Source organism: Balaenoptera acutorostrata, chromosome 10 (genome assembly GCF_949987535.1).
Source record: "Balaenoptera acutorostrata chromosome 10, mBalAcu1.1, whole genome shotgun sequence".
NCBI classification, from domain to species: Eukaryota; Metazoa; Chordata; class Mammalia; order Artiodactyla; family Balaenopteridae; genus Balaenoptera; species Balaenoptera acutorostrata.
In genome coordinates, this window is record NC_080073.1 from 91411324 (window position 1) to 91430054 (window position 18731).

Below are 18731 nucleotides of genomic sequence, written 5' to 3' on the forward strand. Positions count from 1 at the left end.
TCCAGCTCCATTTTTTTGCCTCAAGACTGCTTTGGCTATTCGGGGTCTTTTGTGTCTCCATACAAGTTTTAAGATGATTTGTTCTAGCTCCGTAAAAAATGCCATTGGTAATTTGATAGGGATTGCATTGAATCTGTAGATTGCTTTGGGTAGTATAGTCATTTACACAGTATTGATTCTTCCAATCCAAGAACATGGTATATCTCTCCATCTGTTGGTATCATCTTTAATTTCTTTCATCAGTGTCTTATAGTTTTCTGCATACAGGTCTTTTGTCTCCCTAGGTAGGTTTATTCCTAGGTATTTTATTCTTTTTGTTGCAATGGTAAATGGGAGTGTTTCCATAATTTCTCTTTCAGATTTTTCATCATTAGTGTATAGGAATGCAAGAGATTTCTGTGCATTAATTTTGTAACCTGCAACTTTACCATATTCATTAATTAGCTCTAGCAGTTTTCTGGTGGCAGTTTTAGGATTCTCTATGTATAGTATCATGTCATCCGCAAACAGTGACAGTTTTACTTCTTCTTTTCCAATTTGTATTCCTTTTATTTCTTTTTCTTCTCTGATTGCCGTGGCTAGGACTTCCAGAACTATGCTGAATAATAGTGGTGAGAGTGGACATCCTTGTCTCGTTCCTGATCTTAGAGGAAATGCTTTCAGTTTTTCACCATTGAGAATGATGTTTGCTGTGGGTTTGTCATATATGGCCTTTATTATGTTGAGGTAGGTTCCCTCTATGCCCACTTTCTGGAGAGTTTTTATCAGAAATGGGTGTTGAATTTTGTCAAAAGCTTTTTCTGCATCTATTGAGATGATCATATGGTTTTTATTCTTCAATTTGTTAATATGGTGTATCACATTGATTGATTTGCATATATTGAAGAATCCTTGCATCCCTGGGATAAATCCCACTTGATCGTGGTGTATGATCCTTTTAATGTGTTGTTGGATTCTGTTTGCTAGTATTTTGTTGAGGATTTTTGCATCTATATTCATCAGTGATATTGGTCTGTAATTTTCTTTTTTTGTAGTGTCTTTGTCTGGTTTTGGTATCAGGGTGATGGTGGCCTCATAGAATGAGTTTGGGAGAGTTCCTTCCTCTGCAATTTTTTGGAAGAGTTTGAGAAGGATGGGTGTTAGCTCTTCTCTAAATGTTTGATAGAATTCACCTGTGAAGCCATCTGGTCCTGGACTTTTGTTTGTTGGAAGATTTTTAATCACAGTTTCAATTTCATTACTTGTGATTGGTCTGTTGATATTTTCTGTTTCTTCCTGATTCAGTCTTGGAAGGTTATAACTTTCTAAGAATTTGTCCATTTCTTCCAGGTTGTCCATTTTATTGGCATAAAGTTGCTTGTAGTAGTCTCTTAGGATGTTTTGTATTTCTGCGGTGTCTGTTGTAACTTCTCCTTTTTCATTTCTGATTTTATTGATTTGAGTCCTCTCCCTCTTTTTCTTGATGAGTCTGGCTAATGGCTTATCAATTTTGTTTATCTTCTCAAAGAACCAACTTTTAGTTTTATTGATCTTTGCTATTGTTTTCTTTGTTTCTATTTCATTTATTTCTGCTCTGATCTTTATGATTTCTTTCCTTCTGCTAACTTTGGGTTTTGTTTGTTCTTCTTTCTCTAGTTTCTTTAGGTGTAAGGTTAGATTGTTTACTTGAGATTTTTCTTGTTTCTTGAGGTAGGCTTGTATAGCTATAAACTTCCCTCTTAGAACTGCTTTTGCTGCATCCCATAGGTTTTGGGTCATCGTGTTTTCATTGTCATTTGTCTCTAGGTATTTTTTTATTTCCTGTTTGATTTCTTCAGTGATCTCTTGGTTATTTAGTAACGTATTCTTTAGCCTCCATGTGTTTGTCTTTTTTACGTTTTTTTCCCTGTAATTCATTTCTAATCTCATAGCGTTGTGGTCAGAAAAGATGCTTGATATGATTTCAATTTTCTTAAATTTACTGAGGCTTGATTTGTGACCCAAGATGTGATCTATCCTGGAGAATGTTCCGTGTGCACTTGAGAAGAACGTGTAATCTGCCGTTTTTGGATGGAATGTCCTATATATATCAATTAAATCTATCTGGTCTATTGTGTCATTTAAAGCTTCTGTTTCCTTATTTATTTTCATTTTGGATGATCTGTCCATTGGTGTAAGTGAGGTGTTAAAGTCCCCCACTATTATTGTGTTACTGTCGATTTCCTCTTTTATAGCTGTTAGCAGTTGCCTTATGTATTGAGGTGCTCCTATGTTGGGTGCATATATATTTATAATTGTTATGTCTTCTTCTTGGATTGATCCCTGGATCATTATGTAGTGTCCTTCCTTGTCTCTTGTAACATTCTTTATTTTAAAGTCTATTTTATCTGATATGAGTATAGCTACTCCAGCTTTCTTTTGATTTCCATTTGCATGGAATATCTTTTTCCATCCCCTCACTTTCAGTCTGTATGTGTCCCTAGGTCTAAAGTGGGTCTCTTGTAGACAGCATATATATGGGTCTTGTTTTTGTATCCATTCAGCCAGTCTATGTCTTTTGGTTGGGGCATTTAATCCATTCACGTTTAAGGTAATTATCGATATGTATGTTCCTATGACCATTTTCTTAATTGTTTTGGGTTTGTTTTTGTAGGTCCTTTTCTTCTCTTGTGTTTCCCACTTAGAGAAGTTCCTTTAGCATTTGTTGTAGAGCTGGTTTGGTGGTGCTGAATTCTCTTAGCTTTTGCTTGTCTGTAAAGCTTTTGATTTCTCCATCAAATCTAAATGAGATCCTTGCTGGGTAGAGTAATCTTGGTTGTAGGTTCTTCCCTTTCATCACTTTAAGTATATCATGCCACTCCCTTCTGGCTTGCAGAGTTTCTGCTGAGAAATCAGCTGTTAACCTTATGGGAGTTCCCTTGTATGTTATTTGTCATTTTTCCCTTGCTGCTTTCAGTAATTTTTCTTTGTCTTTAATTTTTGCCACTTTGATTACTATGTGTCTCGGCGTGTTTCTCCTTGGGTTTATTCTGTATGGGACTCTCTGCGCTTCCTGGACTTGGGTGGCTATTTCCTTTCCCATGTTAGGGAAGTTTTCGACTATAATCTCTTCAAATATTTTCTCTGGTCCTTTCTCTCTCTCTTCTCCTTCTGGGACCCCTATAATGCGAATGTTGTTGCGTTTCATGTTGTCCCAGAGGTCTCTTAGGCTGTCTTCATTTCTTTTTATTCTTTTTTCTTTAGTCTGTTCCGCAGCAGTGAATTCCACCATTCTGTCTTCCAGGTCACTTATCCGTTCTTCTGCCTCAGTTATTCTGCTATTGATTCCTTCTAGTGTAGTTTTCATTTCAGTTATTGTATTGGTCATCTCTGTTTGTTTGTTCTTTAATTCTTCTAGGTCTTTGTTAATCATTTCTTGCATCTTCTCAATCTTTGCCTCCATTCTTATTCCGAGGTTCTGGATCATCTTCACTATCATTATTCTGAATTCTTTTTCTGGAAGGTTGCCTATCTCCACTTCATTTAGTTGTTTTTCTGGGGTTTTTTCTTGTTCCTTCATGTGGTACATAGCCCTCTGCCTTTTCATCTTCTCTGTCTTTCTGTAACTGTGGTTTTTGGTCCACAGGCTGCAGGATTGTAGTTTTTCTTGCTTCTGTTGTCTGCCCTCTGGTGGTTGAGGCTAAGAGGCTTGATGGGAGGCTCTGGTGGTGGGTAGAGCTGACTGTTGCTGTGGCGGTCAGAGCTCAGTAAAACCTTAATCCACTTGACTGTTGATGGGTGGGGCTGGGTTCCCTCCCTGTTGCTGTGGCGATCAGAGCTCAGTAAAACCTTAATCCACTTGACTGTTGATGGGTGGGGCTGGGTTCCCTCCCTGTTGGTTGTTTTGCCTGAGGCAACCCAACACTGGAGCCTACCCGTGCTCTTTGGTGGGGTTAATGGCAGACTCTGGGAGGGCTCAGGCCAAGGAGAACTTCCCAGGACCTCTGCTGCCAGTGTCCTTATCCCCACGGTGAAACAGAGCCACCACTTGCCTCGGCAGGAGACCCCCCAACACCAGCAGGTACGTCTGGTTCAGTCTCCCCCAGGGTCACTGCTCCTTCCCCTGGGTCCCGATGCACACATTACTTTGTGTGTGCCCTCCAAGAGTGGGGTCTCTGTTTCCCCCAGTCCTGTCACAGTCCTGCAATCAATTCCCACTAGACTTCAAAGTCTGATTCTCTAGGAATTCCTCCTCCCGTTGCCGGACCCCCAGGTTGGGAAGCCTGGCGTGGGGCTCAGAACCTTCACTCCAGTGGGTGGACTTCTGTGGTATAAGTGTTCGCCAGTCTGTGAGTCACCCACCCAGCAGTTATGGGATTTGATTTTACTCTGATTGCGCCCCTCCTACCGTCTCACTGTGGCTTCTCCTCTGTCCTTGGACGTGGGGTATCCTCCTTGGTGAAGTCCAGGGTCTTCCTGTCAATGATTGTCCAGCAGCCAGTTGTGATTCTGGTGCTCTCGCAAGAGGGAGTGAGAGCACGTCCTTCTACTCCGCCATCTTGGTTAATCTCCTCTATATGCTTTTTGATAAACAGTTCCTTGCGTGTTATTGGGTCCAGGTAGAGATGGAATGCTTGCACACGGTGCACCAGGTAACTACCGCTGCCATTTCGATGGGTTTGTAGGAATAGAAACTCATAAGGAGCCAGCTGCAGCCCATCGTAAGACTGAAATGATGCGTCTGAGACTGACTCTGAGCAGGACGAGGGGGCGTGGGTTAAGCTATATGAGCAGGAAGCCCCAAACTCCAGGTCTCCTGCCACAATTTCTCCCCACCAGCTCCACCTATATGGCGGGTCCCACATAACCAGTTGAAAGAAGATGAAAAAGTCCAAGATTGGCTTGTGGATGATTGGCTCATTATGTGAGTACAACCTGAGAATGAATGGCAGCTGCATTATGACCATACTTAGGATTGCCTTGAAAGATGGTAGACAGAGGAAGTCATCTCAAATGGGCAAAGCTTGTCATCTACGTTGTGTAGAAGAAGAAGTGGCTCTAGATGGGACTATTCACAGATTCCTGGGCCATGGTCAGTGGCCTCTCCACATGGTCAGGGGCTTGGAAGGCAATGGACTGGAATTTTGGTGACAAACAGGTCTGGGTTAGAGGCATATTGTTGGGAATATGAAAATGGGTACAAAATGTGAAGGTTTTTGTATCATGTTATACCCATCAGAAAGTATGGGCCGTGGGAGATGCATTAAACAACCAAATAGGAAAAGTGCTCTGGCCAGCTGACATTAGCAAGGCCTCTGTCACTGGCCATCAGGGAACTGGGCACATGAATGGAGTGGCCACGGTAGCAGAGATGGAGGCTGTGCAAGTGACCGACAGCTGGGCTTCAGCTCACCAAGGCCGATTGTGCTACTGCTTCCTCTGAATGTCCAACTTTGCTGTTCCTCAAAGCTGCTTTGGTGATTTTAGTTCTTTTGCAATTCCATATATGTTTTTTAAAAAGCTTATACATTTTGACAAAAAAAACCTGGAATTTAAATGGGAATTTTGTTGAATCTGTAGACCAATTTGGGAAGAATTGCCATGTTAACAAACATTGAGTCTTCCAATCCATAAACAAGGTATAATCTCTCCATTTGTTTAGACCTTCTTTATTCTTTATTATGTGTTTTGTAGTTTTCAGTGTAAAGATCTTGGACAATTTGAATTTTATATATATCTTTTCTCTTCATTTTTTTTCCCTTTTAGATACCTGAAAAAATAATTCTCAGGAAATAATTGGGCATATTTGTAGCCTACAAAGTATTGCTCCTACAATAAAATACTGTGGGCAGAGCAGAGCCAGAAAGAACTTCAGTAGCAAATAAGAATATACAATTATTTTTTAATTTAAGAAATTTACTAACCAAAATTTTAAAGAAAATTTTGAACAAATTCTTTTGTTAAAAAATTACTTTGGATGGTAGTTTCATTATTCATCATTTATTTATTTCACAAACATTTCTTTTTTTAAATTTAACATTTTTTATTGAGATATAGTTGATACAAGCTAATTCTTTTTTTTTTTTTTTGTAAGGCACTTTTTTTTTTTAACATCTTTATTGGAGTATAACTGCTTTACAATGGTGTGTTAGTTTCTGCTTTATAACAAAGTGAATCAGTTATACATATACATATATCCCCATATCTCCCTCCCTCCCACCCTCCCTATCCCACCCCTCTAGGTGGTCACAAAGCACCGAGCTGATCTCCCTGTGCTATGTGGCTGCTTCCCACTAGCTATCTATTTTACGTTTGGTAGTGTATATGTATCCATGCCACTCTCTCACTTTGTCCCAGCTTACCCTTCCCCCTCCCCGTATCCTCAAGTCCATTCTCTAGTAGGTCTGCGTCTTTATTCCCATCTGATACAAGCTAATTCTTAATGAAGGTAGGCAGAGTTGTATGTTTTCCTAACTAGTGTAGGAAAAAGGATTTATTTTGAATTGGCCATGCTTTCTTATTGAGTTCTCACCAGAAGTCTTCCCAGTGTCAGACTGCTCAATACCTTTGCAAAACATACAGCAATCACTACCTGGATTAGAGACAAACTACATAGATAATGCTTCTTGCAAGAAATAATCTCTTTTCTATGTCTTTCAGAAGTCACTGGTAGAGAGGGAAAAACATTAAAATAAGGATAACCAGAGTTGAGTTTTCTGATGCCTGCAAAAATCTGCAACCCAGAGATAAAGAATTGACATTTTATTGTAAAGAGACACAACACTGGCTAAAGGGTAGACACAAGTACTTCAGTTAGAAACAGGGGTCCTCGGAGAGCAGAAAGGGGAATCAGAAGCATCACTATCTCTTGACAGCTCTGCAGCTCCTGTGTGCTTCATTAGCCATGGGTGACATCGCTCTTCAAATTAAGAAGTCATTCAAAATAATTTGCAAAGAGCAGGGACATGTCAAGTGTGAGAAGTTCCTTGTAGAGGAGCACCTCAGGGCTAAGGATGAGGAGGCTGACAGCAGTTTGGGACCTCAGAATCTTACTCTGGCAGCTTGAAAGAGCACCTAATTAGCACCTATGGTTATGCTACAAATAAAATGAGGGGACCAATATGTGGTCTTGGGCCAGGAAATTTTCACTGACGATAGCTTTTATGTACTCTAGGAATTCTGCTAGTCTTTTTTGTGTGTTTTTTTGTTTTGTTTTGTTTTGTTTGGGAAGTGGGCTGACAGCATTAGGGGTTTTTTTCTCCCAGTTTTATCGAGAAAAAAAATTTTTTCCCCTTGTGATGAGAAGTCTTAGGATTTCCTCTGTTAACAACTTTCCTGTATATAATACAGCCGTGTTAGCTATAGTCGTCGTGTTGTACATTACGTCCCTAGTACTTATTTATCTTATAACTGGAAGTTTGTACCTTTTGACCACCTTCTTCCAATTGCCTCTCCCACAGATCTGATCCCTTTTTCTATGAGGTGTTATAGCACATGCCTTCAGGGTCCATCCATGTTGTCATAAATGGTACGATTTCCTTATTTTTTTTAATGGCTATATTCTATTCCATTGCATATACATATATATATCCCACAACTTCTTTATTCATTCATCTGCTGATGAACAGTTAGGTTGTTTCCATGTCCTGGCTATTGTAAAAAATGCTGCTATGAACATGGAGGGGCATATATCTTTTCGAGTTAGTGTTTTTGTTACCTTTGGATATGTTCCCAGAAGTGGAGTTGCTGGTATAGTATTTCTATTTGTAATTGTTTTGAGGATCCTCCATACTGTTTTCCATAGTAACTGCACCAATTTACAATTCCCCCAACAGTGCACAGGGGTTCCCTTGTCTCCACACCCACACCAGCATTTGTTATCTCTTGTCTTTTTTATGATGGCCATTCTAACGGGCAGGAGGTGACATCTCATCGTGGTTTTAATTTGCATTTCCCTAAGATTAGTGATACTGAGCATCTTTTCATGTACCTGTTGGCCTTTTGTATACCTTCTTTGGAGACATGTCTGTTCAGGTCCTTTGCCTATTTTTTAATTGGGTTATTTGTTTTTTGCTATTGAGTTGTATGAGTTATTTGTATGTTTCGGATATTAACCCCTTATTAGATACATGATTTGCAAATATTTTTTCCCATCCTGTAGAATATCTTCTCACATTGTTTGTTGATGGTTAGAATATACAATTTTTATGTATATATTTATGACCATAATTATGTGAAATAATGTTTACAGAAAAATAATGGAAAGAATGCAAGAGGGGGAAGATGGCAGCAGTGGCAAAGTGTGTGAATCTTTCTGAATCGCCACATAAAAGCAGATAGCACAGGAGCTTTCTGAGCCTTACCTAGTTTTTGCAGGGTAGTAGCCAGGCACCCCTGAGTTTTCAAGATAGGATTTGAAAACGACAAGACATGTAACAAACAAATCAGTATTTTTGTTTGGTAACAGTTTACCTTGAAAATCTACACTGATATTCCAGGGATGCTGCCACTCTTCAAATGGTTTTGGATTCCTCTCTTGAGTCTCTGGCATATTCTTTGGAGATCTTTCAATGATAAAAGGTCATCATTTGTGGACAGACATAATTTTTAGAACAAAAGTTACCTTGATCCCAGGATGGCAAATAAAGTTGGTTATCAAACAGGTTACCTGCACAATTGAGATACAAACAATAAAATGAGACTTATTTTATGGGATGTGTGCCAGACTGACCTTAGTCCGGGGTAAGAGGAGCCTGGATATTGGGCCCATGATTTAGAGGGCCCTGCATATATCACGAATGCACTAAAAAGTAAAAATCCAGGGAGGCTCTATCACTCAGGGTCTAGTGCTGGTCCAGCACAACTCATATCCTTAAAATATCTGCCCTCGTGATTAACACTGTTGAGGCCCCAGGGGGCTACTTCTCAATCTCCCTTGAGATTCTTGAAACAAAAGGCAAATATTTAAATGTTGTCAGGTGGTACTCTGCTGACACTGATTTGGAGAGACAGGCCGTTTTAAGCAGTAGACATAAAGAGAAATTAATAATCTAGTCAAATACATTTTCTCAGAGAGCTGAATGCAATAAATTGTTTTAAAAATTGAAGTATAGTTGATTTACAATGTTGTGTTAGTTTCAGGTGTACAGCACAGTGATTCATATACATATGTATTCTTTTTCAGAGTCTGTTCCATTATAGGTTATTATAAGATATTGAGTATAGTTCCCTGTGCTATACAGTAGGTCCTTGTTGGTTATCTATTTTATATATAGTAGTGTGTATGTTAATCCCAAGCTCCTAATTTACCCTCCACCCCAACTATCCCCTTTGGTAACTGTAAGTTTGTTTTCTATGTCTGTGGGTCTATTTCCTTTTTGTATATAAGTTGATTTGTATCATTTTTTTAGATTCCATATGTAAGTGATATCATATGATATTTGTCTTTCTCTGTCTGACTTACTTCACTTAGTATGTTAATCTCTAGGTCCATCCATGTTGCTGCAAATGGCATTATTTCATTCTTTTTCATGGCTGAGTAATATTCCATTGTGTATATACCACATCTTCTTTATTCATTCATCTGTCACTGGACATTTAGGTTGCTTCCATGTCTTGGCTATTGTAAATAGTGCTGTTATGAACATAGGGGTGCATATGTCCTTTTGAATTTTGTTTTTTTTCTCTATAGCAATAGCTACTTATGACTGCTCATGTGTTTCAGCATGAACACTAGATATATGTATTCCTAAAAGGTAATGTGTAAATTAGATTTCTTACGTGATTTAGAGGGCTCAATTCTTGAAAGACTTCTTGTGATCAATTTAGTATTGTAGAGCAAAGATTCTTTTAATAAAGCAAGTTATCATCTTTGTAATTTACATATTTTTGGAAATCCATGCTTGCTTAAAACAGTGGTTCAACCTTGAATGCACCATAGAGTAATCTGGAAAGAGTTTAAAAAATATTAGTGTCCTGTCTTACCTCAGGAAATTTTCATCTAATTAGTCTGGAATAGGGGTCAAGCATCAGCATTTTATTAATGTACTTTTTTTGGTTTAAAATTTTACTTTGAAATAGTTATAAATTCACAGGAAATTGGAAAAAATGTACAGGGAGATTCTGTGTACTCTTCACCCAGTTTCCCCCAATGATAATCTTGCATTAAGTATAGTACAATATCAACTCCAGAAAAACGACATTGGTACAGTCTACAAGAGCTTATTCAGATTTCACCAGTGTTAATATGCTCCTGTGTGTGCATGTGTGTGTGTGTTTCTATGCAAGTTTAGCATGTGTAGAATTGTGTAACCACCACCACAATCAATATACAGAGCTGTGCCGTCACCACAAGTCTCCCTCATGTTATTCTCCCACCTCTAACCCCTGGCAACCACTGATCTGTTCTCCATCCCTATAATTTGGTATTTCAAGAATGTTATGTGGATGGAATCACACAGTATGTGATGTTTTGAGGTTGGCTTTTTTTCACTCAGCATAATTCCCTTGAGATCCATCTAAGTTGTTGATGTATCAACAGTTGGCTGCCTTTTATTGTTGTGTAGTATCCATGGGATGGGTGTTTCACAGTCTGTTTTACTATTCACCCACTGAGGGATATTTGGGTTGTTTCCAGTTTGGGGCTGTTATGAAGAAAGCTGCTATAAACAATCATGTAGAGGTTTTCGTGTGAACCTAAGTTTTCATTTCTCTGGAATAAATGACCAACTGTGGAATTCCTGGGTCATATGGTAAGTACATGCTTAGTTTTACAAGAAGCTGTCAAACTATTTTCCAGAGTTGCTGTACCATTTTACATACCCACCAGCAACATATGAGTGGTCCAGTTTCTCCTCATCCTTGCCAGCATTAGATGGTGACACTTTTTTTTAAAATTAGCCATCCCAGTAAGTGTGTAGTGATATTTCATGATTTTGATTTGCAGTTCCCCAATTACTAATGATGTTGAACATCTTTTCATGTGCTTGTTCACCGTCTGTATATCCTCTTAGGTGAAATGTCCCTTCATGACTTTTGCCCATTTAGAAATTGGATTGTTGGCTTTTTACCATGAGTTTTGAGTTCTTTATATTTTTCTAGAAACAACTCTTTTGTAGGATATATGGTTCGTAAATATCTTCCCTCACTCTGTAGCTTGTCTTTTTATTCTCTTATAAGGTTCTTTCACAGAGTAAAAAAACTTAATTTCAATGAGATCCAATTTTTCAATACTTTTAGTGGATCATGCTTTTGGCCTCAAGTCTAAGATCTCTTTACCTAACCCTCTGTCCTGAAGATTTTCTCTTATGTTTCTTCTAACACGTTTGTAGTTTTATATTTTATATTTAAGTCTGTGATCCATTTTAAGTTAATTTTTTGTATAAGACATGAGGTTTAGTCTGAGATTCATTTTTTGCCTATGCATGTACAGTTGTTCCAGCACCATCTCTTGAAAAGGCTATTCTTTCTCACTAGAATTACTCTTCCATCTTTGTCAAAAATAAGTTGGGCATATTTATGTGGGTCTATTCACAGGTTCTTTTCTGTTCCATTGATCTATGTATCTATCCTTCCATCAGTACCACATTATCTTTTTTTTTTTATTAGCACACTATCTGGATCACTGTAGCTATATAAGCCTTAACATCAAGTGGAGCGATTCCTTCCACTTTATTCTTCTTTTTCAAAATTGTCTTAGTTATTCTAAGTCCTTTGCTTTTCCATATCAATTTTAGAATAAGCTTGCCTTTGTCTTGCTGGGGATCACCTCACTTTAATTGGCCTGGAATACAACCCTGGCATCAGTAATTTATAACCCCGCCCGCCCCCCCCCCGGCCCGGGTGATTCTGATGTATAGCCAATGTTGTGAACTTTGGTTTAAAGCTTAAACATAAACATAAAAAACACATAAACAAAAATTGCCGATAGAGAATAGATGACTCAAGCCTTGGCTTGAAAGTTTGAAGAACAGGTGGGATCTTCTAAGACAATGGACCATGTAATGAAATTTAAAGACGTGAAAGGAAGAGAGAGAAATAGAAATTTCTTTACGGCCCTGTAAAGTAGTCTCTATTAAATGCCCATCCGTGTAGGAGGAAGCCTAGGTTTGAAAAAGTAGCTCTCGGGCTTCCCTGGTGGCGCAGTGGTTGGGAGTCTGCCTGCCAATGCAGGGGACACGGGTTCGGGCCCTGGTCTGGGAAGATCCCACATGCCGCAGAGCAACTAGGCCCGTGAGCCACAACTACTGAGCCTGCGCGTCTGGAGCCTGTGCTCCGCAACAAGAGAGGCCGTGAGAGTGAGAGGCCCACGCACCGCGATGAAGAGTGGCCCCCACTTGCTGCAACTAGAGAAAGCCCTCGCACAGAAACGAAGACCCAACACAGCCATAAATAAATAAATAAATAAACATCTGATTGTCTAAAAAAAAAAAAAGAAAAAGTAGCTCAACGAATCTTGATGAAGCTCCAAAAATGTTAAGAATTGGTCTCCAGCCACAGAATTCTCACTTAGCTCGAACACAAAAAAGACTTAGGTGTGGACAAGGCCACATCTGTTTGAGACAAAATACTTTAAATAGATGCGGTACAATCTAGTAATGTGAAGGCATTGTTCCTCTATGCAGATGGTGCTAAAAAGAAGTGTTGAAACTTTAAAGGATTTTAAAAGGTATTTTGAATCTTGAGCCACATTCAGAAGTCCCTCTGGACTAAAATTAAAAATGGCACACATAGTAATACATTTATTGTTATTTTCTTTCTATTCTTCTTCTTTTTTAAACTGAAAGCCTTTTTAACTGTATCCAGTGAGCATCAATGTTATTCCTTTTCTTACAATTTGCCCATAGTTCATAGCTGCCACTGGTGAATAGACGCCTATGTTCTCGAGGGGGTATCTCTGCCTTTAAATGCTGCTGATAGCCTTCCCCTAACTGCAATTAATACGTATTTCCCCCATAGTTATAGAAAAGACAGAATGATTGAAGTAATACTATTTCAGAGCAAAATACAGTCCTTTTTCTATTTTTAAAATTGCCAAGTAGTTGACACCACAAAAGTTTGGGTCTGAAAACAGGTATCTAAGGAGTCTAAATGTTAGCGATCCCATTTACGTTTCTCAAGGCTGCTTTCTGCAGCGGCCACAGTACCGGGAGACAGAAAGCTTCTTTCCTTTACATCTTCTTCCTATTGGTCCAGTTCATTGACCTTCACCTGATGGTGAAGTGTTCATCTATTTTCAGTGATCTTTCTTACAGGGAAGGATTTGGGCCACCTGCCTCCCTGGCTTTCAATTTCATCTCCTTGGGGAATTTTGGTTAAAATGAAGATTCCTGGTCCCCAGCGCTAGCCACTCTGCTCTGGAAGGTCTGCCCCGAAGCCCTCAAATCTGCATTTTTGACAAGTACCTCAGAGGGTTCTGGTACTGGTAGGGTCTGAGCCTGCTTCGGGGCTTGCGGCAGCAGAGCGCTGGCTGTGATACAGATGCTTTTAAAGTACACCTGGCTTGGGGATGAAGTTGGCAACCATGGCTGGAAGAGCCTTCCATGAGAATCTCTCCTGGTTGTCCATCTCTCTTCAGATCCTTTTCTCTCCAATCGCTTCTGCCATGGACTGCCCTCTGTTCTCTCTCAGTGACCACAATAACAATCCTCTGTTTCAGTTCTCATGACTTCATTAAGAATTTGACTATTTCGGTCCACATGGCTCTCTCCCTTCTCTAGACTTGCTACCATCACAACGAACGAAGCAGAAGCATTCTGAGGGTGGGCTTCTTGTCCAAAGTTTCATGAGGAGGGGTCCAGGCTCTGGCCTGCTCACGAGGCATCTGTGCTCAGAAATGGTTCTTCCCCGACCAGAGCCTTTTGCTGCCTCTCCTGCAACCTCCACAGTGCCTCTCCTTCCGTCACCCTCCCTGGGCCTTCCCTGCCTCTGTGACTTCACCCCAGCACATGCCACTGTTTCCCCTGCTTCTGGGACATCACTTTCTCTGTGTTGTCCAACGCCCCAAACGGTTCCATACCCTCCCCTTTTGCGTGCAGGAAATTAGAAAATTGTTTTCACGAGCACAGCAGTGAGAGGACTAAACATTAGCACTAGGTTTCCACAGCCAGAGAGTTTGTAAGCTGAGGTATAATTGTGATGTCTATTATGAGCTGTGTCACTTGCAAACCCAAATTGGGTGTTACACTTTATACGAGTTCTTCTCGCCACCTCAACTTCACTGGAAGCTCCTTAACAGCAGGGATCATGTCTTCTCTCTCTCTCTCTTTTTTTTTTTCTTTTCACATTTCCCATAAGCTTCACTGAGAATTGGAAAGAATGTTGGAGAGGCAGTGAGAAGGGAGTATGATATAAAGAAAAGAGGATGGGCTTTGGAGTCTGTGTGGGTAGAATCATGGCCCCCCAAAGACGTCCATGAACTGATTCCTGGACCTGCGAATATGTCAGGTTACTTGGCGGGGTGGTGGGGGGGAGGGAATTAAGGTTGCAGTTGGAACTGGGTTTGTTAATCAGCTGACCTGAAAGTAGGTATATTACCCAGGTGGGCTGAATATAATCACAAGGGTTCTAAAGATGAAAGCTGGAGGAAGAAGAGTCGGTCAGTATCAAAGTGATGTGACGTGAGAAGGACTTGACCAGCCCATTGCTGACTTGAAGATGGAGGGGGTCTACGGGCCAGTGAATGTGGGCAGACTCTAGAAGATGGAAAAGGCAAGAAAATAGATTTTCCTCTGGAGTCTCCAGAAAGGAATGCGGCCCTGCTGACACCCTGATTTTAGCCCAGTGAAACCCATTTTGGATGTCTGACCTCCAGAACTGTAAGATAAAAAAATTTCTGTTCTTTAAAGCCACAAAGTTTGTGGTAATTTGTTACAGCAGCCATAGTAAACGAATACAGACTCTGGCAATCTCTCTCTGCCACTTATTAGCTTTGTATGAATCTTTGCAAGTTACTTGACCTCTTTGTCTTCAAAACAGGGATAACGTTACAAACTCTGAAGGACTCTTATCAGGCTTAACTCTTATCATGAATTAACAGTATGTTAACTCCCACACAATACCCAACACATAGTCAATGCTTAATAAATGTTAACTCTCTTTCCTATAGAGGTGATCAATTCTAACTTTTACTTGATCTATGGATTTTTTAATATAATATCCTTCATTAATGGTGTCAGCCATTTCTTGAATACCCCAAGGGACAGGGAGCTCACTCCATCCATTTTGTTTTCAAAGTTATGATTGTTACAAAGACTCTTCTCCATAGTTTTTATGTACTAGTTTTATTCTGTCTTTTGGAGTTGGGATAAATAGCCACAGGGACACTGCTAGCCTATAAAGTATTTTTGTAAAAATTAGAAAAAATACACCCCCTTTCAAGGTACTTTACTTTCTTCTGTTGGAAAATTATTATAATATACCAGTTTTGTAGTACAAGGCATTTTGTTGCCACCAGTTAGAAAATTGTTGCCCTAGAATACAAATCTATGATGTTTCTGAAGTGAATGTTGCCTTTAAATGTAGCCCTTCACACAGTGCACCACTTGCGCATCTAAACGTGGCACCCTTGAGTGACCACTGATTCATACGGTGCCTTATGGTTTAGACAAGCTTTCACGAAAATGACGTAATTAGCCTTCACCATACCCTGTAAAATTCATAAAAATAATTATCTTAATTGTAGAGATGAAGCAACTGAGGCTCCAGTTGTTGAACACACGCCAAAGATCACATAGCAAGGACATGGGAAACCATTCTGAACTTTGACTTTCATTTATTATCATTCCTATTCCTTGAATTTCATATCATTTGTCATATCAAGTGAATGTCTCCATGATTTCAGTCAAGTCATCGATAAAAATGTTCCTAAGGTCAGGCCTGCTAGAGGAAGAAGGGTGTCTTTTGAATGACTACTTCGTGCCAGAAATTTATTTGCTATCATCCCATTCTCTTGAGAAAAGTCATGATATCCATTTTACAGATAAGGAGATAGATGGGTTAGTAAATTGCTCAAATTCCCAAAGCCATCAAATAGTAAGTGCAGAGGTGGACTTTATATCCAGTTCTGTCTGAGTTCAAGACGCTGTTTTTCCTTCTTTACACCATTCCATGTCTCACAAGGCAAACCTCAAATAGTTCTGGATTTTGGACTTCCTATTATTTCTTATAGGTCAGTATCATATTTTGCTTGTGCTTGGTTGTCTCCCTCCTTCCACCCTTCCTGAATATCATTTTAAAAATCGGAGTTAAATAGAGCCTGCAATTGTAACTGTTTTTTAAGATACACACCTCCCCTGCCCCCTTTGGTGAATATTTGCAATTATGAAATCAGAATTCCTCTCTTGAATACTTCCCAAGAGTCTTTTTCCATTTAGAGGACTACTTGCTGATTGATAGTAGGCACTCAGTGAAGATTTTTAGAATTTAATTTAAGGATTCCCAGGGAGCTAGCATACTTGATAAACCTTACAGCCACAGGAATTTTAATTTTATTGTTGCTAACATGTATAATTTTTTTTTAACAGATTATTTTTTACATTTATTTATTTATTTATTTTTGGCTGTGTTGGGTCTTCGTTTCTGTGCGAGGGCTTTCTCCAGTTGTGGCAAGCGGGGGCCACTCTTCATCGCGGTGCGCGGGCCTCTCACTGTCGCGGCCTCTCTTGTTGTGGAGCACAGGCTCCAGACGCGCAGGCTCAGTAATTGTGGCTCATGGGCCTAGTTGCTCTGCGGCATGTGGGATCTTCCCAGACCAGGGCTCGAACCCATGTCCCCTGCATTAGCAGGCAGATTTTCAACCACTGCGCCACCAGGGAAGCCCTGTTGCTAACATTTGAGAATACATTTTACTTTTTAATTTTTTTTGTTTTTGTCGGTTTTTTAAACTGAAGTATAGTTGATTTATGATATTATATTCATTTCAGGTGTACAGCATAGAGATTCAGTATTTTTACAGATAATACTCCATTAAGTTACTACAAGATAATGGCTATAATTCCCTGTGCTGTGCAATACATCTTCGCTGCTTATCTGTTTTATTTATTTATTTATTTATTATCCATTTTATACATATTAGTGTATATATGTCAATCCCAATCTCCCGATTCATCACACCACTCCCCCCCAACCACTTTCCCCCCTTGGTGTCAATACATTTGTTCTCTGCATCTCTATCTCAATTTCTGCCCTGCAAACTGGTTCATCTGTACCATTTTTCTAGGTTCCACATATACGCGTTAATATACGATATTTGTTTTTCTCTTTCTGACTTACTTCACTCTGTATGACAGTCTCTAGATCCATCCACGTCTCTACAAATGACCCAATTTCGTTCTTTTTTATGGCTAATATTCCATTATATATATGTACCACATCTTCTTTATCCATTCATCTGTTGATGGGCATTTAGGTTGCTTCCATGTCCAGGCTATTGTAAATAGTGCTGCAATGAACATTGGGGTGCATGTGTCTTTTCGAATTATGGTTTTCTCTGGGTATATGCCCAGTAGTAGGATTGCTGGGGCATATGGTAATTCTATTTTTACTTTTTTAAGGAACTACCATACTGTTCTCCATAATGGCTGTATCAATTTATATTCCCACCAACAGTGCAACAGGGTTCCCTTTTCTCCACACCCTCTCCAGCATTCGTTGTTTGTAGCTTTTCTGATGATGCCCATTCTAACTGGTGTGAGGTGATACCTCATTGTAGTTTTGATTTGCATTTCTCTAATAATTAGTGATGTTGAGCAGTTTTTCGTGTGCTTCTTCGCCATCTGTATGTCCTCTTTGGAGAAATGTCTATTTAGGTCTTCTGCCCATTTTTTGATTGGGTTGTTTGTTTTTTTACTATTTGAGCTGGATAAGCTGTTTATATATTTTGGAGCTCAATCCTTTGTCCGTTGATTTGTTTGCAAATATTTTCTCCCATTCTGAGGGTTGTCTTTTCATCTTGTTTGTAGTTTCCCTTGCTGTGCAAAAGCTTTTAAGTTTCATTACGTCCCATTTGTTTATTTTTGTTTTTATTTCCATTACTCTAGGAGGTGGATCAAAAAAGATCTTGCTGTGATTTATGTCACAGAGTGTTCTTCCTATGTTTTCCTCTAAGAGTTTTATAGTGTCTGGTCTTACATTTAGGTCTCTAATCCATTTTGAGTTTATTTTTGTGTATGGTGTTAGGGAGTGTTCTAATTTCATTCTTTTACATGTAGCTGCCCAGTTCTCCCAGCACCACTTATTGAAGAGACTGTCTTTTCTCCATTGTATATCCTTGCCTCCTTTGTCATAGATTAGTTGACCATAGGTGCATGGGTTTATCTCTAGGCTTTGGCTTTCTATCCTGTTCCACTGATCTGTATTTCTGTTTTTGTTCCAGTACCATATTGTATTGATTACTGTAGCTTTGTAGTATAGTCTGAAGTCCAGGAGCCTGAATCCTCCAGCTCCGTTTTTTTCCCCTCAAGACCGCTTTGGCTATTTGGGGTCTTCTGTGTCTCCATACAAATTTTAACATTTTTTGTTCTAGTTCCATAAAAAATGCCATTGGTAATTTGATAGGGATTGCATTGAATCTGTACAGTGCTTTGGGTAGTATAGTCATTTTCACAATATTGATTCTTCCAATCCAAGAACATGGTATATCTCTCCATCTGTTGGTATTATCTTTAATTTCTTTCATCAGTGTCTTATAGTTTTCTGCCTACAGGTCTTTTGTCTCCCTAGGTAGGTTTATTCCTAGGTATTTTATTCTTTTTGTTGCAATGGTAAATGGGAGT